General features: G+C 39.4%; 2 long non-coding RNA genes across 2 annotated transcripts in view; one reads left to right on the plus strand and one right to left on the minus strand.

The window, feature by feature from the left end:
• Positions 1-17267, plus strand: part of LOC133215324 (uncharacterized) — an 80631-nt gene extending 63364 nt beyond the window's left edge. The window contains exon 5 of the long non-coding RNA XR_009726382.1: positions 17210-17267. This is a non-coding gene — a long non-coding RNA (uncharacterized LOC133215324). The remainder of the gene's footprint in view (positions 1-17209) is intronic.
• Positions 1-24724, minus strand: part of LOC133215326 (uncharacterized) — a 520488-nt gene that overhangs the window by 312469 nt on the left and 183295 nt on the right. The window lies entirely within an intron of this gene.

A 24724-nucleotide genomic window follows, 5' to 3' on the forward strand; every position in this document is an offset into this window, starting at 1 on the left:
AGTTATTTTTTCCCTTTTATGTTCTAACTGTGCTGAGGTTTGAAAACTGGATTATTTATGTGAAAGCTATTCTATATAAATGCAGGAACATTTTGTTCACCCATCTGTAACTATGATAACTGCAGATAGTTCTTCTGCACCTTTACCTGTTAGAAGTGCAGCGTAATATAGACTGAAATAGTTTTCTTGAAGGGTGATCAAGTTATTACATGGGATTATTCTTACAAATTACCACAACAAGAGCTGAAAAATTGAGCTGATGTTACTTGGGTCCTTGGGATTTGTGAGAAAGAGGTAACACCTTCCAAAATACATATGTAAGAGATGTAGCTCTTGGATAGGCTTGTGATAGGCTGTTAATATTACTTTAAATATCCTACTGAAATTCCTCAACACTAAAAAAATAAAAGGTTAAAACTAAGCTGCTGGATGGGCAGACTGAGGTGGAGTGTATAGCTAAATACTACTGTCTCCTACGCACATGATAAATGAAATTGTAGTGGGTTCAGTTCATAATGCCCGAACATCATCAGCAGCTCATTTCTGTGAATATCTGGTATTGCTCATAAAAGCTGATGAGCAGTAAAGATTTAAGTAAGTGATTTACTGGTATAAATACCAGTATCTTAGAAATTCAAGTCACAGGACAGAAAATCTGGTTTTATGGCTCAGATAGGTGAAGCAAAGTTTAAAAATGAATTGACTCAAGACACCTTGCAGAGCTGCTGTATGGCTTTGAAGTTGATGATGAAGTGATGACCTACAAATAGAGGGTGTAGAAAGAGCTATATGGTACATAAGAGGCTCTCTGGTGCATCATCCTGCCCAAAGGGTTAGTTTACCGGTTTTTAAGCAAATCTTGATGGCTCCATTTCTGACCTCTTCTTAAAGATAACTGATTTGGGCATTTTACACAATTCCCTTCAGAGAAGCTTGCCTTCTGTAGGCTTGCCAGACAAAGATGCTGCCTAACCTGACTACTCCTAGGGATAAATTTGAACTGCAAGTGTTTGCCCAAGAAGAAAAGTTTAAATCTCTTTTGTGTGCAGGTGGTTTTATTTTAATTTCTTTATTTGTTTGTTTAGGTTTTTTGTTCTTTGTGTGTGTGTTTGTCTTTTGTTGTTGGTGGTTTTGGTTTTGTGGGGCTTTTTTCCCCCAAGCTGATAAGCTTGTGCACTGTTACATCCCCTGCAATGAATAAGATCATTTTGTGGCCTAAATAGAGACTGGGAAAGGTGGGACTGGCTGTGGTTCTCAGGAGAGCACTGCCTGTAATCTCCTAGAAATTACTGTTTCTAGAGAGTCTTTCTTTTTGAAGGTGAGAATTTTCAGCTTTTGCTATAGTATACAGCAGCTGGATATCAAGTTTAGGAAAGAAGCTGTAGTTCTTTTTTTGGTCTTAAAAATCAAACAAAAGAACAACAAAAAAACCCCAACCAACAGCATAGTGGCACAGCTCATACCATCTATTATAAGGTGGGGTACTGAACCAGGGAAACTGATGATCTAACAGAATTGTTATCTAGAAACACTGAGCAGGCAGTATGTTTCTAAATGGAAATACTCGCCTACTTTTTGTATACCTCTGTTCAGCTTCTGTGCTACTCCTAAAATGTGTTTTATTTCTCTGTTGGAGCACAAAATGGTTGATCTGTTCTAATGTTCACTCAAGAAATAAAATTTTCTAGGCCAGAATAGTTTTGTTGCAGGTTTTGCTGTTATCTCGCCGATCACATTCAGAAGCCATGTAGTGTCCTATGCATGTAACTTAAAACATTTGGCTTTGTCCTGAGCCAGGCCAAACTTTTATTAGTGCATGCATCCATGCTGATAATTTCTAGTTGTCTCTGAAGATCTCTGTAGATGAGGGAGGGGAAAAAAAAACCCAAAACTGTTCTGGACATGTAAATGCTTATTTGCATTACAACAGTACATGCTTGCTTTCAGTACTCAACAGTGATGCAACTCTCCCAGTGAATCTGGAGATTTCTGTTATTCTCTAATAACTTTAATAATGTTAAATTATTATAAAAGTTAAAGTCAACATTTAAAAAGAATTGTTGGCCTTTTAATTGTCATTCTAAACTCCATCTTTACAATAACTGTCTAATGCATGTGTGAGTATCTTTCTGCAGACATTTGGGTTCCTTCTTACATATTGGCCTCTGCTGCTCTGTAGTTATTGTGTGATGAGATTTATCTGTTTCATAATCATCTTGAACCAGATGTTTCACTTTTCTTCACAGTCAGAAATATCTACTATTAATAGGTGCATAGGGCTGTGCAATTTGTAGCTGTCTTGGTCATGGTGAAACTGCATGTTTATAAATCAATGCTGATTTTAAGAGCAACATCTGGTCTGAATTTTGCAGCCAGCTGTTTACACCTTAAGGGAAACATCACAGGTCTGGATGACTTGTGAATAATTAAATATTTGTATTTTACTAATCTTTTGCTGCCTTTGCCTAACAAGTGTGTGGTTGGGCAATAAACATGAAATAGTTTCTATTAGAAATTGCTGTCTATATGTTCACTAAAAATACTTGAAGTAGTGGTTTTGAAGGGCTTGTTTTGTCTTCTTAATTTGTACTGGGGGGGGAACAGGCATTAAACAAAATCTTGAATAACACTGAAAATATTTAAAAGAACCAAGTTATACTTTTGTAGTAAATTTCAGGCTCAGTTAAAAGGTATGATACTGTGATAAGGAAGGTTCAGCATTTAGAGGTGCACTTTTCAGAATGGTGTTTGAATGCTTTGAATGGGGGATGATCATGTGAATATATGAACATTCCTGATTTTGTATTAAAACCAGGAGATACGTGCCAGTATCCACCTGCAAGCAGAAAAGAAAAGTTTGTGTGATAGCAAATCAGTAAAAAAGGATGAAAAAATTCAGCAATATTATGAGATAGGATACTTGAGTGTCCTGATTGTTTCAGGAGGCATCCGAAGATATTAAAATAATTGAAAATTTGGTCTCTTTTGAGTTATTCCCTTAAACTAGTTAACACATGGGAAGATTAAACTTTCAGGCAAAAGTTGCAAGTTGGAAAAGTTCTCACCAAGTTAACTAGTTAGTAAGATGATAACCTTTGCATGGGGGAGATCCTCATGTAGCATTAACAAATACTTAACTCTTTGAATCTTCAAATCCTTGCCCAAAGTTATGCTTTTGAATTAATTAATGAGGCATAATATATAAATACTATCAATGTAGCCATTAATGATCAGTGACACTAATCACTTCTTGGTGTGCAGTTCTTTCTAAATCAGTTGAATATGTCTCTTCAAAAGCTTGAGGGTATTTTTTGTGCTTGATGAAGGGCTGATTTCTCAGAAAGTAAATGAGTAATAGTGTTCTGCTGGAACTGGTTGTGCTTTGAGTATGTGTGCTAGTAATAATCAATTTGGACTGTGGTTACTAATGAGCCTCAAAAATGAAGTCTACCATTGATGTAGTCCCTAGTGAATGAGAAGATTATTGTAAACAGTTGGCACTTCCAACTTACCTCTAATGGCAGCAAAGCCAGCCTTCAGGTTGCCAGCTCCCTAAATGGGCAGGTATTTCATTGCAAGAAGCAATGTGCAGGCAAAATGCCTGATGTGGCTTGGTGGAGTTTGGCAGGGGGCAGCTGAAGTAGGCACATTGCAGGGGGGACTGCTGCAGCTAGGCTGGAGCCCTGGCTGGGAGAGCCCTGCCCCTCCTGTGAAATTCCTTAGGGGAGGAAGGAGTGGATGGGAGGCCTTCCTCCCCAAAAGCAGCTGTGGAATGAGGATGAAATCCAATGTTTATCCTTTCTTCCGGAAACTATAGGAAATGTTGTGCTACATAAATTGCATAATAGTATTTGGAGTTGTGATAGGGAGAGCCTGAGTAGGGTGTTAGGAATGGTGGTGCTCTTGGAGGAAGAAAAACTATGGTATGACCTGTGAAATTATTAAACTGTTTTATAGGGGAACTGCCCTGATCCTTGCTTAAGAGAATTTTTCTTCTGGTTTCTGAGCATCCTTAAAAGGTTTTTGACGTTTGGTTATTAGATGTCAGCTACACTGTACTGCTGTGCAATGTCATTAACGCTTGGGAGTAACTGTTACTGCAAGTATACAAGAGGATGTGACTTGTGGCTGGGGTGAGGAACTGGAAGTCAAGTGACAGCTTTGTTTCCACTCTGCTGCCTAGTGTGGGCAAACTTTTGGTGGAAGTTGTCTGTCATTTATGTGTCTTTTAAGGGAGTTGTCTACTTGAATGCCACTGCTTGGCCTGTCTCCACTGCTGTTGTCAGCTCAGAAGGACAACTCTGATGCTTGGATGGCTGAGAGGTTGAAATGACTGATGGTACCCACACTTTCTGTCTACACAGAACATAAAAATGCTATCCTTGGTCAAAAAGGTGCAGTTTGAGCTTGACTCTTAATAGTGGCACCACTTTAGCTGGGCAATCATTTGCCTCTCAGGAACTGCTTAGAAACTGTTAGCTGAGGAATATTAAACAGGTCTTGCTTACCTTCTGTAATACAGAAGCTGGAGGAGGCAGAAATCTTACTTCATATTCAGAAAACCAAAGTGCTTTCTCAGAACTGGTTTATGGCTGTAAGAAGAATGAACATAACATCTAGGATTCTAAATCCGTATGCAATCTTGGTGAAAGTACATTGAAGTCAGGGTGATGCTTAAGGTTGCAACTGCCTTGCTGGTTTTGTATAGCCGATTTCAGTCAGCAGAACAGTGGGAAGGAATGGTTCACTTTTGAACATGAAAGGCGATGTCTTCTAATAGCTACATTAGTAATAGCAGTGAGGTTACTGTAGGAGGTACCTTTATGTAATAAACTGAAATGTACCACTTGTTTCTTATGCCACAAAAGAATCCTCTTATGACTTATCCTACCTAGATGTCTCTTTCTTGGAAATTATATATTTTTGTAGAACTGTTACACAGCAAAAATTCCTGTGAGAAAGATACATGTATCATATACTAGAAAATGAGTACAGAAGGTGGCATTATACTTGAATAAGAAATCTGTAATTGCCTCTTAACCATGAAATGGCGTGGCCTGTCTTGCTCTCCTGTTAAGCACAGAATACCTGCTAGTTTATCTGATCTGTTATGGAGGGGGATAAAAAAAAAAAAAAGCTGTACTGACAAGCAGAGTGCTGTATCTTCACTGAGAGTATCTACCCAAAGAGGTGCACATGGTAGCCAGAATGCCCCTTTGATAATGTGTAACTTCAGATATTATAACCAGATCAGCTTGAATACTTTCAATATACTTCTCCTGCCTGCCGAATTGTCCTACTGGAACTTTCTGACTTCTTGGCTGAGGTTAAGAGCTTGTAATTCTGTGGTAGAGGAGTAGTATGCAATTCAATACCACATAAGAACACATCAATTAAAAAGTGCCTAGATATGGGCAGGAAAGCTTAGTCAAGTATTCGTGGGGGGGGGGGGGGGAAAGGATGGACACAGGACACAAGACCAAAACAAAACACTTGTATGTTTTAGATAAAGCTGCTTCTTTGTGACAGTCTGGAGAGCCAAAACCATTAGGGGGAACTATCCTGGGATGTCAGGTTAACCTTTTTTCTCAAAGGGTTGCATTCAGAAGCCCAATCAGATACAAACAGCGAAGGTTCTAATGGATATCCTGAGCAATGTAGTTCTGTAGTCAGACCAAAGGATCCATATTTACCTTCCCTACCTGGTTTGGTGCGGAGATGCTTCTTGGGCATCTTGCAAGTGCAATTTTTATAGAATTTAGGAGATAAGTCTTATGCTTTTGGGGTATAGTGATAGTAAAAATTGCTAAAATCTTACTTATTAGACACCTTGATTTTAAAACAATACACCCACTTCATTATGATGTTATTCAGGGAAATGATTCAGTGCAGTTTCAGTGGGTTTAAACAAAGACTTAGTGTCATTATTACCTTAGTGACCTATTTTGTAGAAAGTTGACTTTTAAATGGGATGCTTGTTTTCTGAAAGTCTATACATAGCTAACAGCCGCAAAGTGATAGTTGGTAGTATGCAAGTCCTGTAAAGAGCATCCTTCACTGCATACTGTTTTGTTATGCTCTGAAGATTGACAAGTGAATTGGAAATGTTGGAACAATTTGCTGAATCCTTCAGGTTTCCCTTTCAGAACTGTTTTATCTTGCAGTAAAACATAACTAGGATTGAGTGATTCACAGTATATACAGTCAAGTTCATTTGAAATGATACACTTGGGTGTTGGTTTCTGTTTTGTTTGTTTGTTTTTTTGTTCTTTGTACAGGTTGTAATAGTATGCTAGCTCATACATCTCTTTGTTCACGGCCAGTTTGAGTTGCTAATAGTAAATACTGTGGAGTACTAATGGTCTTGAGCACAGCTCAGTCTTCAGTTCTGTGTATAAATGTGTTCAGAACAGCAGTGGTAGAGCTGGTACTGACATTGGCAGCATGTAGTGATAAAAATTCTTTGTGAGCACACCTTTATGTAGAGTGTTGGCATGTCAATGCAAAATCCCTAACTTAAATTTCTTAAAATAAGAATCTCAATTGCTTTATCCCTGCCCACGTGCATCTTGGGCACGCATCTGAGAGTGACTGTGCCGTGGATGGGTACTGTACAAATGAGTCAGTTCCTGTTCCTTTGGCTGAAGCTTCGTTAGGGAGTTCTCAAAAAAAGTATTTCAGAATGTGGATGTGGTCAACATAGTCATTTTCCAGGCATCTTAAAGGAAACCCACATCAACTGTGAAAGTGAACTCTGAACTCCTCTGTGCTACCACTAACAGAAATTGAGCAGTGCTGGATGGGAATGCTTGTTTGCTTCAGTCTGTCTTCCCTCACAGTTTGTGCTTCTTGTCCTTGAGATTAATTGCCCATTTATTTTTTCAGGAGAATTTCCAATGATACGATATGTCTGTGTACATCTGATTCACTACTCCACTGGTGGTACATCAGCTAGGCATGTAGCTAGAAATAGCTTCTGACAGATTTTATTCCATGTTTAATTGTTCAGCACGTTTAAGTAATACCAAAAGCAGTTAAACCCACCAGAACCTGTAGTTTTGTTTCCCAGTTGTTATGGCAAAATGTGGTACAAACCACTTTACTTGTACTGTACCTCCAGCATTTAATATATAGCTTTAGATGAGTAAGTTCTCTTGAAGGTATCAATTATTAAAAGGGATTCTCTTTTATTTTTTTTTTTTTAGATGTCAGGTTGGTTACTTTCAGTCAAAATGTTTACCTGGTACTCTGAGTCTTTCTCTATTTAGAATGGCTTATTTTAAAATACAACAGTTATTTTAAATTACAACAGTTCTTCCTGACTTATGCAGTGTTTTGGGGTTTCTTTTGTACATATGCTACTTGTGATTACGCAAGCTATGAATACAACAGGATCTAGGCTCTGAATGGCGTTTTCTCCAAAACGACTGTTTTAATAGACTTCCTCTACTTTACTGAAATGTGCAACTCTGCCATCTAATTGTTATCTTGTGCTGATGTTTGTATTTGTATAGTGCACTGGATTTCCCCATCGGTTACCCAGTGATGCTGGATGAGGCATTCTGCCAACAAAAGGGAGATGTTTGCCATGGGAGCCCTTAGAAGGCTACTACAGTGGCACAGTGAAGCAAGTCTCCAAATGGCAACATACACTTCATTTAGAAGAAAATGCTGCTGATGCTGTTCAAAATACTTTGTGTGTTGGAAAATAAAACTTCCAGGTCTTTTATCTGGAGACCTGTGTGTTATACATAATGCTAACTGTACTGTAGAGGTAGAAACCAATTAGAGTAGAAAAGCTTTGTTATCAATAACTCCAGAGGTTGTAGGTGAGTGACTCTGTATGGTGTTCAGCCTGCCTTACGGTTTTTGACAGAAAAAAGGAATTTTGTGCCTTATTTCACATGTCCACAGCAGTAATTGTGAATCTCTTATAGGTAGAGAGATAAGAAGACATTGTCTGAAGCTGATCATGCCATTAGCAGACATAGAATGGAAAGTCAAGAGTGCCTGGCTATCAGAAGTATTAATGTGCATGTTTTTGTTTGGGCTTTCCCCCACACCTTTAGAAGAGAGTGAGGATTAATGAACTGGCTATTTGACAGTGGTTCCCATGTTACTGCTGTGCATTGCAAAATATCAGGTGTACCTAGACTTCACCAAATGGTTTCTCAGGGCAAATCTACCTGGTGTTTTAAAAATGTGTGAATAGTTAGAATTTTAAATTGGAATTATACTTCAAAGACTTCTTTCCTTTTTCTCAATCTGATATGAATGAAAGTACACAGTGTGAGATGTAAATTTAATATGGCCATGTTTAAGTTTCTTAATGTCATCATGACCTGGAATAAGAATCTTGTTCTAGAGGTTTTGCTTCAAAGATGACATTTAATCGCAATACTGGATCTAAAGCATACCTGACTAAATAGTTTATTTTGCAGTGGATGTAACTTTCTTCAGGTAACTTTGCTGCCACTTATTTATTTATTTTAAACAAACAAAATGTGTACTGGCATACTTATGTCAGTATGTCTTGCAGCTGTAGAGAGATGGTGACCACCTCACTTGTTAAACTGTCTTTGTTCTGAAGTGCCATCTTCACTAACAATACTGACGCAAATGCAAATGTGAAGTGGTTGGTCTGTATCGTCTGCTTGCTAATTCATACTTAACTCCTGAGTTGGCTTTGAGTTTTGTGCTTTTGAAGTATTTATAGCATTTACGTGTACAATAAGGTTTATTGTTTAATTGGTTATCCTGTCTGTCCTGCTTGGATGCTTGGTCTTTAAAACTACCTTCAGAGTATACTCTATTATAACTTCATGCTGTATTTTTAGTAATGAAAAAGCCCTTTGGGGTAGAAAGGTATTGATTTGGAGTAGGCCTGATTAAAAAAGGCCTTGGTTTAGTGTACTGTTGATAATATACTGTATATAATACTAATATACTGTATATAATACTGTTTAATATACCGTTAAAAACTGAAACCACTTTGATTAGTGTAGTCTACTGCCCTATCATAACCTGAACCTATTAGCAATTCGTACAAGATTAAATACTACTGATATTTTGTACCATTCAGGATTTCCCTTCACGTGCCCGTTTTCAAACCCAGTGGTCTACTAGTCTTCATCTCTTTCTTAGTACTGTGAATTCCCGCCACCATAGTCTCTGCCTGCCCTGAATGTATTTGCTGCCTTCGTTCTAAGGTGACTTAGCAAAGAATGATACTGCTTCCCATTTGTCTGTTGTGGTTATATTTTTGAATCTCTGAATATTCCTGAGGTACCTCACAGTGATGAACTGGATACTTCAAGAGCTACCTTTTGGTTCTTTCCAGTTAAATTTTAGACAGTGACAGTCCTTGGCTATTTTTTGTCTTTTTTTCCTGGAGATGGTCTAAAACCAGTTCATGTTATGGAAAAACTGGAAGATAATCTTTGCAAGATTCTGAGTGGGTACAACAGCCTGAAGTGTATATCTACTGTGGGAAAAGATACTTCTCCAGCTGGTGTCTCTCGTATTCTGTATCGTGGTAGTTGTATCACTTGCAGCAACTATTTCCACAAGTTCAGTCTTTTCTTCCAGGTTCTGTGTTTACCTTTTCTGAGAAGGTGATAAATCATCATACTACTGTGTGGTCACACATACTTTTTGACTTGTTAATTTTGTGGCTTTCTATATTTTCTTCAGTATCCCATTTATCTCTCTCTTCTAGTGTTAGGTTGCTAAACCACACCAAAGTCATCTTTGTGTTACAGGTAGCCTTTAATTTAGCAGCAGCTGTAGTAGTACTGCCAGCATCTCTTGCATTGAGATTTACCCCAGACTTCTGTTCCTTTTTACCTTACTGTGACATTTTTAAAAGCTGACTGATTAATAGTACCTACAGAGTGCTTTTTGCAGTGATGGATGCAGCCTACCTCCTATTACCTGTATGATGTCAGGCACGAGAGGGCAGTAAGCAGTCTGGCTTTGACTTGCATATGTCACTTAAATGTTAATAGCTTATTAAACAACTCGGCTGATGGCCCATGTAGTAAAGTCCTGGGTACAAATAGGTCTTTCTGCTTAAATGCTTAAAGAAGGTAAAGTAGTACTGACAGCCATCTGTCTCTCCTGCTAGTGCACTTTTTGTCCATGTTTACCTCATCATTCCAGTGCAAGTGTTTGTACATATCTGTATATTTATATATAGGGAAGGGGCAGGGGGTCATCATTTAAGTGATTGGTAGAGTAAGACATAATCTTCTCATTTCGCTGTGGACCCTCGATCAATTGTATGTTTTAACCAGCAGAGGAGTTAACTTGTAAAGCTAGAGCTGTGTGACTTCTTCCACAGCATGCCTGGAAGTACAAATCTGGAATAAGAAATTCAGTATCGGCACTGAGGCTGCTGTCCCTTGCACATCACTGTATTTGCTTTCTCTTAAGTTGCATGTAGAATATAGCCTACCTAGAGCTGTGTGAATTGGTGTTTGTAACCTGTGTGACCTGCTGGTGTGTATTATTTCATGCACATTTACTACCAGTAAATATTAGCCCTGGTTCTGTTGAATAGATATTTATTTTGTGAAGCTTCTTAGCACATTGTACTTGTTCTTGTGCTGGTCTGAAAGAAGCAAAGGCATTTGAGCTGTGGAATAAACATACGTCTTTAGGTCTCTGGCATAGTAGCATGCTTTTGTCAAGTGATAATCTTCAGGCAAAATAAAATGTGTCCCAGGCTTTCAGATTTTTCTTGTAAAGATCGCTTAACACTTAAATTGAGATCTTCAGTTTTTGCTGTTGTAAGGTGCTTCATCTTTAAAAAAAAAATATAAAATTGGAGAACACTTACCTAGAATACTGATTGTGGTTTAATTTCAAAGTTTCTGAAGACCTTAACTGCATCTGTACTGTAATCTGGGTCTTCTGGTCAGATTTCCAGGCTTCTAAGGGCTTTAATACTCCCTAATAACTCCTTAGATATCCACCTTAACACTACTTTTTGTTGTAGACTCTGCATTTTCTTAATTTGTATGTGGGTAAAGTAACTTGCCCCTTGAGTTTCCAGAGTAAAGCTTGCTGCCGCATAACTGGTTTGACATCTTAGGTGGACTTGTTCTCCCTCTTGGTGGGATAGTTCTAGCATTTACTAGGGGAAGGAAGGTGGCTGTCAACTGCATGTGTCAGAAGGAGAAAGCCAGTCCCTCTGAGTAATGAGGCGAAACAATGCCCAAACCATGCCTGTAGTCCATGTTCCTCATCCTACAATCAGGCTCACAACTGATAAGTTTAAAATTTGTATCTAGATAGTCATTGTATCTTTCCCTAATTTATCCACTTCTTAGGGGTGCAGACTTATTTTCCTCCTAGAATAGTAAGGTGATTGGAAACATTATAATTTCATGGCATAAATGTAGTAAACTACATATTACATTTGGTTGAAAGGGGGGTGTGGGGGGCTAGTTTACCTCCCCCATTTGAATTCACTTCACAGGAAGGCGACTAGGAGCAGAGGGTGGGGCACAGAACAGTCAACAAGTTTATATTCACCACCCTTCTATTGCATAGGGTGTGATACAGGACCAGGTGGCTTTGTAACATCATCTCCATAATTGAATAATCAAGTGCGTTATATTGCACAGTTCAAGTAATACATGAATGCTGTTCTCCTCTGAAGTAAGTACTAACTGCACTTGGAAGAGTAATTATCTTTAAAGGAGGTCCTTGAGGAGTATACAGAAGGTTCTCGCTGTCAGTGCTGGGAATTAGTCTTAGGAATTGCTGCCACTCAACTTGTTATCTGACTTCTGGATCAGACTTGTCTCATTCCTGGCATGCTTTTACTTATTCACTAGGTTGCCATTTCACATTGATATTTTCTTTTGCTGATATTCTCTGCACATAGGTACCCAGCATGAATAAATGAAGTTGCCAAAGATTAGGGTCCCTATTTTCCATGCAAACTGAGATCTGTGTAAGGTTACACTGCGTGGTAGCTTGAATTAAGTGGCATAGTAAGGACATAGTAGGGTTTTCATAGCCCAGCCATTAAAGGTTATGTGCTGTAGGGGTATTGAGAGGCTTGAGTAATTTCAGCCAGCATCAGAATTCAGTAATGTTTAGTGTTAATCTCAGATGAATCATATCTGCAGTATTTTGTGCTTGGCTCATTTAGTTTCTATTCATGTTTCGGTTGGACTGCTAGTCAAATTGTTAATATTTGGCATGCTGTGGGTGTGCTGTTGCAAGGTGCATGGATGCTGTTTAGAAAAAGATAGCTAAATATCTGATAAAATTATTTGGCACTTGTGAATCTTGCTTAGCATCTCTACGACAACAGTGTTGATACGTTGTGCGCGTCAACTACGTGGCTCTTGAATGTCTGGCTGGGCCTCTTCCATATATGCACTATACTCTGATGTATGCCTGTAACATCTGTGTGTGGTAAATCTGGCGAACCTGTTGGACATGGGGGCTGCCAACAGTGTGTGACTCAGGGTGCTGCATAGGTGTGGGTTAAAGGGGAACCCAGGGGCACACAGGCTGGGAAAGGAGGGGAATATGGGTGGTTTTTTTCACTTCCCACCTCCTTACTGTTTTGGTAATCTCCTTGCTGTAACCCTGCCTGAAGCTTAGAAACACTGGGTTTGTGTCCACACAAACAGATCTAGCTGTGTTTCTGTAATGCAAGGTAGCAGAAGGCTACCTTCCATATGTCTTGTAAAGAACTGAGCTGAAATCCTCTGGAAAAGTATTTATTTAACACATGAACCTAAACAGGAACTTCACTGTCATTGTCTACTCTCTTTACATGCCTTTCTGCTCATAAAATTGAGATTTGGTGAGTAAGTTAATTCAGTTTCTCAAATTATCATCCAGTGGACAGTTACAACACACTGGCGTATGAGCACTTACTAACAATAGGTGACAACTGAATGCATATTGTAGAAAGGAAGTTAATTACTACTTAGCATACGGAAGCCTCTGGCTTTGGAACATTGGCTCATGCCTAATACCCTTCCATGGAAGCTTTATGCCACTCTTCAAAGCTGTAGGCTCAGTTATTCATTATTCCATCAATTTCAGTGAACAGTTTGCTTAACTCCGTATCAAATGTATTTATGCCTGTGTAACTTAGAGTTGATCGGGGGTGGGGGGGGGGTGCAATTTTTGCAATTTTTATTTACAGCATCCTTTTTGGGGTTTTACAACTTAGCCAGCTTTTTTATCTGTTTGTAACAAATCCTTCAAAGACTGTGAAGTTAACTCAAAAATAGGTCCTGGTTGAAGGTAACTGTGCTTGTGTTTATCAGCAATTAAGTTTAAAAACAACCTAGTTAGTTGGCCTCTGAGAATGCAGGTGGTTTTGCCTTTAGGAAGTTGTTTTAGAAGGCTGTGCCAACTCTTTTACCTCCCTAGACTTGCTCATACTAGTGTGCTCTGGCAAAGCAATTTAAAAAAATGTCTTGGGCAGGATTTTTGTAAATCTGTTCAGCCCAATCAGAAGCTTCATTTAATGGAGCGATGTATAAATAGTGCAGAGTCAAGTGACCATCAGCTGGTCTGAATGGGCTTGACCACTGCAGTCACAGGGTCTGAGGTATGCAGGAGCTGGGATCACTGAAATCATGCTTTGCTGCAGAGATATCCTGGCTGTGGCATAATTATGTAACTGCAGAGGAATTCATGTGTGTAAGAATGTGTTTTAATTGAACACCTGTATTTAATGTTGGTTTCACCTTCTGTATCATTATTGTGGGGTTTAAAAAAAGATGTTACTGCTTTGGTTAACTTTTCCATTTCATTAAGTAGTGCATATTGCGAAACATAGCTGAACTCCACAGTTATGCATTTCCTTTATAAAGTGCATTTCCTTTTATAAAGTGTATGCCTACTTGGTTGAAACAATGCACTGATCTGTTTTACTTAAGTCAGAACTTAAGAAATAGTGGCTCCTTGCCTGAGTTCATATTAGGAAATTAGAAGTTCTTGGCATGCTTGGTAAACACTGAAATGCCATTGTATTGTGCATTAAGCATGGAGAAATATTTCTTCAGTTACAGTGTCAGTGCACTGAAATATAAGTGTTTTGGCTGTCCCTTATGATTGCGTTATTAAATCTCTGTGAAACAGTCAGCTCTGAACTTGCAGAGGTGCTGGCTGGCTTTCTGTTTGGAAAGTTATTGAAGCTAACATGCAGGTAGTCACTTTTTTACTGAAAACGTCACCTGCCCCACTTACAAATATCACAATATAGATTCTAATCAAACTAGTAAAACAGCAACTATTTATTTGTGTTTGGTTCATTTGACACTTGTGGCAGTGCTGTCCAGAACAAAAAATATTATCAAATTCAACTTCATGGGAATAACTATTTTTCAAACCCAAATAACTGGTATTTTGCTTCTTTTTTCCCCACTTTCCTTGGTCTTTATACTGAACAGCTTTTCCCTCTTCATTACAAATTTTAATGCTTGCCAGTGCTATCCCTATGCTTAAAATATTATTAACCCATGATGTGAGACTATCCCACAGCAAAACTGGTTGATGAGGACCTGTTTGTTCTCTTTACTGTCAATTCAATAGCTAGGGCTTTGATTAAAAACTTGAGTTACTGACTTTATTCAAATTGGAAAATGGATAATCATGAATGCATTGGAGACCTTTCTTGCCTTGATTGATCTACTTAAAGATCATTCAGTCATATTAAACATATCTTGGTTCAGCAAGTAAAGGTATGAGTCTGTTAAGAGTTCCTGAGTGTGCTTGTCACCTGCCTTGATGCACAATACACATCCAGAAGAGTAGTTTTTCCTAAATTTTACTAGATCTGGTGAGGTATGCAGTTGCCTCTTATATTTTTGGCAATAAACCTTCATATTAGTACAGTTCACCAGTGTCAAAAGCTTTACCCATGGGTTTTACATATGACAGCTGATGGTTCTTTTTCCTCAATAACTTGGTATTTTTTGCTTTCATGAAGCAGTAAGACTTCTCTCTGCACAAATATCAAACCCAGACACTGCTCAGTTGGATCTCAGGCTTCATGTCCCAGGGTTATGGTACAGCTTGAGACTTCACTTGACATACATGTGAAGCACTCCCAGGTCTGAGATGTTCACAAACCGCCTCCCTTTCCTATTTTTCAAGAGCTCCGAACTTGAAGTAAAACCTCCTTTTTTTTCCTGTGGGGTTTGACTTTCTCTTGTAGGGGGTACACAGGCACACCCCACTGCTTCAGCAGTCAGGGTGGTGAAGAAGTGCTGCCTGGTGGCTGCCCCTCAGCGTGGCCTGCCCAAGACAGAGGGTGATGTCTTCATTAAAGGCTCTGCTCTTCCCCTTGCTCCTCTTAATTGCAAGGAATCTGGCTAAAACTCACAAATGACTGAATAGTTGATAATAGATCAGAAGCTCTTTCATTAAATTAAAAAAAAATATATAATTTAAAAGTAACACTTATAACAGAGTCTTGTAAATCTAATGTCTGAACCTTTTGGCTTCTCTTTGAAGACACAGTGACTATACTTTCTCCAGCTTACTCCAAAAGCCTGCTTGATTGAAGGTCAAAGAGGAGATATTCCCTCTGGCTTCCCTGGGCAGCCACAAGCTAGAAGTGCCAGTGGTGGAAAAGCTCTGTCCCTGTACATGGTATAGGGTAGGATGGCCCTTGCCTCCTGCTTGCTGCTAGGCTGGAACTGAGGGTGAAGCTGGGAATGGCTGGCCCTAGCCTGGAGCATGGTGGCAATATAGTAAAGGGTTATGCTGGCTTGTCTTGAGGAGGATTGAAGCCAGGGAAGTGCAAAACTGTTGCCTACAGAAGAAGAGAGAACTGGACAGGCTGCATTAAATGAGTTATGCAAATCACTGAGGTGAGTTCTTTAGCAAAGAAATGCCAGTATTCATTTCCCAGCTTCAGTGCTGCTGCTCCAATGCTTCAGCATTACATACTTTATTCCTGGCAAGCTTCTGGCAGGTGTGCAAGCTCCTGAGGTTAGCATAGGTACTGTATGTGAATTAAATAATGTTGATTCATGCTTAATAAACGCTGTGCTTCTCCTACACTGGGAGCATAACAGCTACCACTCTTTTCCAGAAATATATGAGAGAAAGCTGTTCCAGTTATTTCTTTTCCAATAGATCAGTCTTTTAATCATGGATATTATTGCTATACTCTAGTCAAAGAGTCAAAGATTAGTGGTAAAGCTGCTTTAAAAATTATTAAAAATACATAAAAATGCTCTTACCATTACAGTTAGTTATGGTTATGTGTTTAAAAAAAAAAAAACCACACTTATCAGGCCTGTGATAGTTTTAAAATACTCTGTTACTAAAGCTGAAAGTTTCACCAGTTCCCAGACAAAATTTTTATTTAAATAAATACTTGAGATACTTAATGAGCAGTTCTACTTGATGGTTGGTTTTTTTGTTTGTCTTTTATGTTGTAAGAAATAAGTCAGTAAATCTTAATGGATACTCAAAAATTTCAAGGGGTTTCTTAGGGTATATTTCAGTCACCATCAGAAGGCCAACCTAGGGAAGTGTCCATTGGGATTTTTCTTAGATGTGCTGTGCTATAGCTGTTTCTGAGCTGGTGGAGAGGAACGGGGATGCCTTCATTTGACAGCAGAGGTGAAGGGTTTTCAAATTGCTATGAATGGAAATTTTTATGCAAAGACTTGAAATGGTTCACTGATTTCTAATAGAAGTTAACTCTAAGCAGCTCCCATCCTTCTATCTGCTGGATTATGTAGGAATTGTACTTTTTCACATTGTGATGTGGGATGCATTTCACCATTTCAGGATTACCTCTGTGCCTTCACGTTTATTTTTATTTACTGAATGTCCTTTCTGACAGGGTAAGAGCAGCCTGGTTTTGAATAATTCATATCTTGCATAATATTGTTTGAGGATTAAGGAGAAATTTAAGTTAACTTGGTTCTGCTGTTGTTCTGCCTCACATTTGTGAGCTTTTGGGAGCACATCTTTAATATGTGGGGATGAAACAGGTTATTTCAGAATAAAGATACAAGAACACTGCAAGTACTTATTAACTATAAAAGCTAATGACTGCATACCTGAGGTGACTGTTCTGGCAACAGACTTTTCTGTTTACTGTCTGCAAGAAACCTGTGCAATAGCAACTGTAGAAAATTCTTTAAGAAGGCTTATTTACAGAACTGTTTCATATACTGATTACTTTTTTTCCTAATTATTTTTGCAGGTCATATTGGATTAATGCTGTGGATCGGTCAACCCAGAACATGTAGTTGCCCATCAATCGCTCAGTAGTCAGTGTAGATTCTGTCTTTACAATCAGCAGCTACATCTGGCTACTGGGTCTCTGATGACATCTCCTGTCTTCTATCTAGACTTTTCGTTGGATTTTTGTCCTCCCTCCTGGGTGCAGAGCAAGTTCACAGAGTTAACAAGTTAATGCCTGAGGTGTGGCCCCAAATAAAAGATGGGATATCTGTTGGATCTACTTCACTGTGAGGATTGGATTAAATACTGATGGGTGTTGTGTGTTGGAAAGTAACAGTCTTTTCTATAGCCTAGTGCTGGGGCTTGTTGTAGTCCAAATCAATGAGTCTATTTGCAGACTTGAGCTAAGAAGACAGCTGGACTTCACTCTTTTTCAGTGAACAATCTTTAACCTCTTCTGAAAAGGATAGGTGTTGAAACAGGCACTTTGGCTTATTGTGTAACTGCTACTCATTAGGAGAGAAAATGCACTGTGATGTGCACAAATGTACTGTGATGTGCACAGGTGGTTCTTGTTTTCTTTTTTTTCCCCTCTTGTCAGTTGTATGAGAAGACTGTCCAGGTTTGGGGCATGAACCTGGCATACAATGTAGATTTCTGTGTTTGTTAAGCAACAGCTACATTGTCTGCTGGGTTTCCAGCTGCCTGGAAATACGAAGTGGAGGGTTATCTACTCACTTTTGGGGGTTTTTTTGGTTGTGGCTTTTTTTTTCCTTTGGTCAAGTTACCTCCCTTACATCTCTGAAGAAGACAATGCAGTAGACGTCCAATTGCTGCCTGCCCCAGTGATATCACACAAGGGATCCAGCCAATGTCAACTAGAGCTCAGAGCCAAGGTAGATCTGAGACTAGTTAAGAAAAAAAAGTTCAAGGGATTGAAGTGTTCAGCCACCTGAGTGTGAGTGGCTGTCAGGCAGCAGTTAATGACTGCTGTCTGTGTAACCATTAGTTTGCCTTCTTTTAGTTCAGATGGAGAGCTACGTGTGTGTGCTGTACAGTTAGGGAAATTCTTTTTAGAGAAGAAAGTAGTGAGGAGCTATTTATAGGTATGATTTTTTTTTAATGTGCTACACATAGTATGGCTTACATACAGGAAGTGATTAGAAATAATTGGGGAGGAGTAAGATAATGGCTTGAGTGCTGATACCAGCTGGATCTCTTGTTTCTTGAGCAGCACTAAAACTTGTGGGCTTCATTTGTGCACCATATCCAGCCATACAGCAATGAAGCAGGCAGTTTCAATTTGAGAAGATTAGGCCTGGAATAGCTGGGGAGTGTTGTCCTTTCAGATCTGGACTGCAATCACAGACATAAAGGGGGAAGCTTGTACAGTGATGTCTGTATGGTAACCCTTCATTGGCAAGCTCTGTTCCATTTGTACTACACCATGGAAGTAGGGAGAGTTGTGATAACCTCTCAGAATGAAGCAGTGTATGATTTGGCTAAACTTGTCTGTCATTCTGGGCTATATATGGGTGGTTTTAGATCAGCAAGCATTCAGAACTCTTCAAGGGCAACACTTCAGAAGGCAGAAGTGTTCCTAATTGAATGCTGCTGTTAAAAACTGTGCTTTTGTTAAAACAAATAAAACTTTTTGTGCGGAGAACTGTGTGTCTCTTCCTGTTTATTCTTATCAAACTAGGTTTGCACCAAGTCTTCCAGGACCTAGGGAGTATAAAGCTATCCATTACAGTGCCTACTGGAGACAGCTCCTCAATACTTGCATCAGTCTGAGCTCAAGAAATTTGCATTCACTTACCATTTTCTGCATTAAGTAAAAATGTGCAGACAGTTGTCTACAGCCAATAGTTGGTGCAAATAATCACTCCCCATTGGAATAACTGCATTGTCTGTATAGCTTTGAAAGCTGCGTGTTAAGGTTGAACAAGTGTTTATCCCTTGCTCTGTATGTTGTTTTCCTCAATGCCAGTTTCTTGGCATCTAGGTCTCAGACTATGAAAATTTGGTAAAGACTTGGAAGTAGCTGAGTCTTCTTAAAATTAACTGGCACTTTCTCAGTGCTGTTACTGATGTTTTCTTCCATATAGTCTTCTCAGTCTTGACCAGCATATGCACAATAGTCATAAAAGTGGCACTGTATTACTCTGCACTGTTTCTGTGGCTCATTTAGCTTCAGTAGTATTAAGATATTGGCAGTTTTTATAGCATTGCTTTGCTCCTATGTTTACAGTTGTTCAACTTTGCTCTTAAGGATTCATGACAGAGTAAGGTGTGTCTATCCCAACTGTTTATATTGCAAGCACCATAAAGCAATTCAAAAGCAGATCAACTTGATGTTTAATATCAAGCCCCTCTCCTATTCAGTTTCACTTCCCTGCTGTGTTTCAGTTAAACTTACAATGTTGAAATCCCCTTTGTGGGCAGGTACTTCTGGTTCCTCTTATTTTTCTGTCATGCTACTTGCCTTTGTATACAGACACCTTTAAAAAAAAAAAAAGCTTACCCTCCTCTGTTACCTTATTCTGAGATTCTTGTTTTGTTTTCCATGTCCAGCATAGCTAATGGAAGTGTGTAAAAGTGGTTACTCCTCCTACAGTGATGCTTATTTTTTTAGTTCTTTGTTCTTTCTCTTCTGCATGGATTTCAGTGAAACTGGCATAAATGCCTATCCCTTCCTATCCCCTGCTGAGGGTACCATTACTACTCCTGATTAAATGGCTGCTAACAGCAGGCTTCTTCAGTCTCAATGGAGGAAACAGGATCCTGTGACATAACATTTTCCACGTGTTCGAACTTATTAATAGAACTCTAAGGGTTTCCATTTACCTTGAGCTTTCACTCCCAACAACCTTGGACGTATTTTTATAATGCTGAGGACTCACCAGGGTGCATGCTGGTTCTCAGAAGGGAAAGTGTCTTGCCTGGCCAGAGCTGTGCCTCTCATCGCAGCATATCTGAAGACAGGTCAATGGTGAGAACATGACTGGTAAAAATCTCAGCTATCTCTTTTCTCCAAAAGCCAGAGCTTGGAGTTTGGCATTCAGAGTTAATTCTCTCCCTCCCACCCCCTTTCCTGTACAGCTCACTAACCAAATTAAGGAAATGATGGGAACTAAGACAACAGTGGCAGTTGGATCTGTTTGAACCAGTAGATCAGAGAAGATCACAGCAGTTTCATAATTTTGTGTTTTCTGTTGTGTCTCACTTTGTGTGCTATCTTCCCGCACTGATATTTCTTTTAGTTCTCTGACTTTCTTTTAGAATTGACTATCTATTTAAATCTCAATACTAGAAAGAACAGTATTTTTACTGTCTGGCTGTAGCCAGCCACTACGAAAGCCTCACTATCTACTATTTCTCTATTCTGTGGCGAGTATCTCTGGCTTCTAAGCTGTGTTTTCTTGGCTATGTTTATTTTTTCTATGTGAAACAAGACTCAAAGAACTGAAAGGCTGCATCTGACCTTGGCGCTCTTTAACAGTGCATGCTGCCATAAAAGTACATGGTAGTGATAAATTAATTCTGTGAGTTTCTTCAGGAAAAACCTTGGAGTCATTAAATTTCTAAAACAGCCATAACAAATTTAAAAGGGTGGACTGAGGGGTGGTGTGATCAAAAAAACAAAACCATGCTTTAAATAGAACAGAATAGTGAATGGGTTCATTTTATTGCCCAAAAGTGTGAACAGCCATTCCTAACAGGAGAGCTCCATCCATTGGGCAGGTAGCTTGTAATTAAACTATGGAAACCTCCTCTAATTTGGATCTCTGCTTCTCTCCTGAGTAACTGAGCTGATTCTGTGTCTTGTATACATGTGCTTTCTCAGGCTGACTGGGTGGTTTGCTGTCTTCTCAGCTCTGTTCAGCACTCAGGAATTCCCTGAGGAGCTCCCTATGGAAGGTCAGGGCAGTCTTTTGGAAAACTTCCAGCAGGCACCTCTTCTTCCCCTCAGCATGAGCAAGCAATTTTAAAAGGGCATATACACACCTGGGACTCCTTGCCAGAAGTACTATCCTAGCAATGTACTTTGGCATCTGACTTGAATGACGTTGATGTGTTTATGTATTTTTACTCTGTAAATATCCCTCAGAGTTAGCAGTGGAAATTGGTCTTCAGAAGTAGTGTTTCAGGCAAGATGGACAGCCCTGGCACCTCTGTCATGTCTCTCTGGCCCCTTCACATGGGTCGTAAAACAAGTTGTGTAGCATAGAAGTGCTTATACGCAGTGCAAGAGCATTTGTAGTGCCTGTCAGTTGTGGGGTTGTTTGTACTGTGAAATGTTCTCCAGCTTATTGAAAAAAAAACAAACAAACAAAAAAAAAACCCCACAAATGCAACAAACCAAACCCCGCCCCCCCCCCAAAAAAGAAAACAAAAAGAAAAACAAACAGAAAAGCCAGCTAAACCTTGGCTGTGGGTGTACATAAACAAAAGCTCTACTAAAGAGGTGTTGAGTCTAAGTGGTCCTTGGCATTGGAGAGCCCCACAACTTCTGAACCTATCCTGTCCATGGATAACCAGCTGCTTATGAAAGTACATAATCAGAATTGTAAAAACCCTTGAGATCCAGTTTAATACCAACATTTTTCTCTTGCTGTGTGTCTTATAGTTTCTAATGGAGGCTTGAAAAAGATGCTGGGTTGTTTTAGGAGGGGATCACACTTTAAGGAGGTTGCACACCAGTAGTGCCTGTCTATACAACAGTGAGTTTCAATTTAAGGCTTTGAGGAACAGTTGCTGCTCCTACACATTAGCAAACTTTATCCTTTTAAGATGGTAATTTTTCTATCACTTTATAAAGTTTTGTTCTGTAGGTTGCTAAGTAACACCCGCACATACTCTGTCTTCCATGTGCTCTAAATGCCAGTCTTCCATGCAAAACACCTTTCCAAAATTAGTGTCTGTCAAGCTCCTGAAAGGTAGTGGTGCTGTGATTCAAGTCAATCATGTTGCCTGCTGTAGGTGTTAATTCTCCCATCTAAAGACACTTGCAGAATCATTGATATGGTAAATCTCCAGTTCTCTTTTAGCTACAAGAAAACAGTATCTTCTGAAACACTTATACATTAATTCTAGAAAGATAAGTAAATTGCTGGGGGAACACTTACGCATCACCATAATGAACACATTGATATTATATCTCCTTAAAGCTTAGTTTTATTTAAAGTGCAGAGTCCTGAAGGGACCTCGGCTGAATCATTAGGTAGTCTTCCTGTGCCCCAGAGCTGACCAACCAATACTGAATGGATACTGAGGATGTTAGGGAGGGACAAGCATTGGAAAGATTTAAGGGAAAGGATGGATGAAAAGCATAGGAAACTCTCTTTTTATTTATTTATGTATTTACGTAAAGAATGATCTGTAGCTTCCTTTCCCCCATCTCTAGAAACTCAGTATACTGTACCACTAGACATACGTGCTATAGCAGCTATTTTGGTTGTTTTTCTTCCTCTCTTTGTCTGTACTTCTTCCCTGCCTGCAGTATAGTCTAGGCAGGTGAACTGTGCCTGTTCTGAGTACTTATCGGCAGCTGAACAAGGTGTTGTGTGCTGAGACCAGGAGCTGCTGTTCCTTTCCGTGGGTGAACCTTGCCTGTTTCATGAAGTTCACTTAGGCAGTATACACACAGAAGAGTGTGTCCTGTAGTCTTACATGGAGCACTGAGATAATGCTGGATAACTGCAATCTTTGCAAAACATCCACATAAAAGACCTTAAAATCACAGCAGCACAGTCAGGAATACCTCAGCTTTTTAACTGTAGCCTTTCCAATAAGCAAAAAAAAAGAATGAATGTAAAAGTAAACAAACCTGCTGCTGCCTTTTGTCTACTTCTGTAAGCCTAAGCAACTGCTGCAAAGCACGGTGGCAGTGTTTGTCATAGTTACCTCAGAACTGACTCATGAGCTGTAGGACTCGGAGTTGCAACAACCCTTCCTAATGTCTTCCTCTACTTACTTACAGATAGATCAGCTAGATAGAGACATGAAAGTTGTGTGTGTTCTTGATTGGCCTGTCTGCATGCTTTGCAGAAGGTTCTTGATCCTTTCTGCCATGTAGTCATGGGGTCTGACAGCTCCACGAGGAATGTGACTTTGTTGCCGATAGATGTTTACCTGCTTTCAGCTGTTGGTACAGCTTATGCTGTCATGCCAAGTTGCACAGTTTGGGTGCTCTTTTGTGCAGAGTTCATTCACTCCCTATATGGAACTATCAGTTTTCAGGCTAATGCAAGTTAAATTGTTGAACTAAACTAATACAAGTATTTAATCAGACTTGGTTAACACCTTACTGTGGCTTACCTGATGCAGTAAGAAAGGTATAACTGAAGTCCTGTGATGGTCGCTGTGGCAGCAGCATGGAAGTCTCTGAAGCTTCAAGAGTGATAAAGTGTGTTAATCATGTCATGGATATCCCATTGGTCTTGTTATGAATCACTTGAATTTTTTATGCTATTCTTAAAGGTTAGTGGTACTCCACCATAGTGATAATGGTGATGGTGGATAATGATGAAAAATGATTTGAGGTACTGGTTAGAAGGTATTTTGGAAACCAAATTTCTATAGAGGGATTTCACTTCAAGTGAACTTTCTGGTAATTCAGAAAAATATAGATTTACACGGTGTAATAGAATGTTAAGCTTCTGGGTTTCCTTATGTTTAATAGTGTTACGAAAAAGACCCAAACATCTTCCAATAGCCAAACTCGCTTCAGTTCCGTAACGACAGGGAGATTTAATGTGCTCTCTTAAATCCAAACTAATGCTGTGTTGCAGAACCACAAATGAAAGTTGCTGTCCAGAATATGTTCTAAGTATGTGGGATGTTCATCTGCCCTATAACGTCCCTGTTTTGTGGATGGGGAGCTGAGGCATAGTGAAATTAAGGACCAGCCTTTTCCCCCTTCCCCAAGTGAAAACCAGCTTTGAATGAAGTCTCTGAAATGCTGAGTGGCTTCTCAGCCCCAGTGGAAGGGAGGTACTTTTACAAAACTTGCAGAGAACTGAAAGTTTGGTGTCTATATTTAAGAGAATTTATAAGGTGGAAGAATGTGAGTTTGGGGAGGCTTTGGATGCTGATCAGAAGAGAGAGCTCTTGCCTTTACTGCCACAGCCTGTATCAATTAGAATGTAACCCAAGGAAGTGGGACACCCAGACCAGACCTGTAGATTGCTCTCACCTGTAAGTTTTAGGTTGTTTGGCAGCAAAGGGATGCATTCCTTCAGTAATGTTGCTCTGCTGCAAATAAATAACTGTGATTTAGTGATCAAAACATACATGACTGAAATAGAGGGTGGTTTGAGGTAGAAAACTTTCTCCCCAGGATTGCTCAGCATGTTGCATTAAAGAGCTATTGGATGCAGCAGCCTTAAGAGCAGGATTGTTGCCCTGGTGTTCCCAAGGACCTCCTTCTAACAGTATGTTTTCACCTCTGTTGAAGGACAGGGTGAACTTAGTCTCTGTGTTTCTAGGGAGAGAGAGCACAGTACTAGAATCTTTCTTTCCTTCTTCCTCG

Source organism: Neopsephotus bourkii, unplaced genomic scaffold (assembly GCF_033783945.1).
Source record: "Neopsephotus bourkii isolate Nb327-2 ecotype Australia unplaced genomic scaffold, CSIRO-AGI_Nbou_v1 NB_962, whole genome shotgun sequence".
NCBI lineage: Eukaryota > Metazoa > Chordata > Aves > Psittaciformes > Psittacidae > Neopsephotus > Neopsephotus bourkii.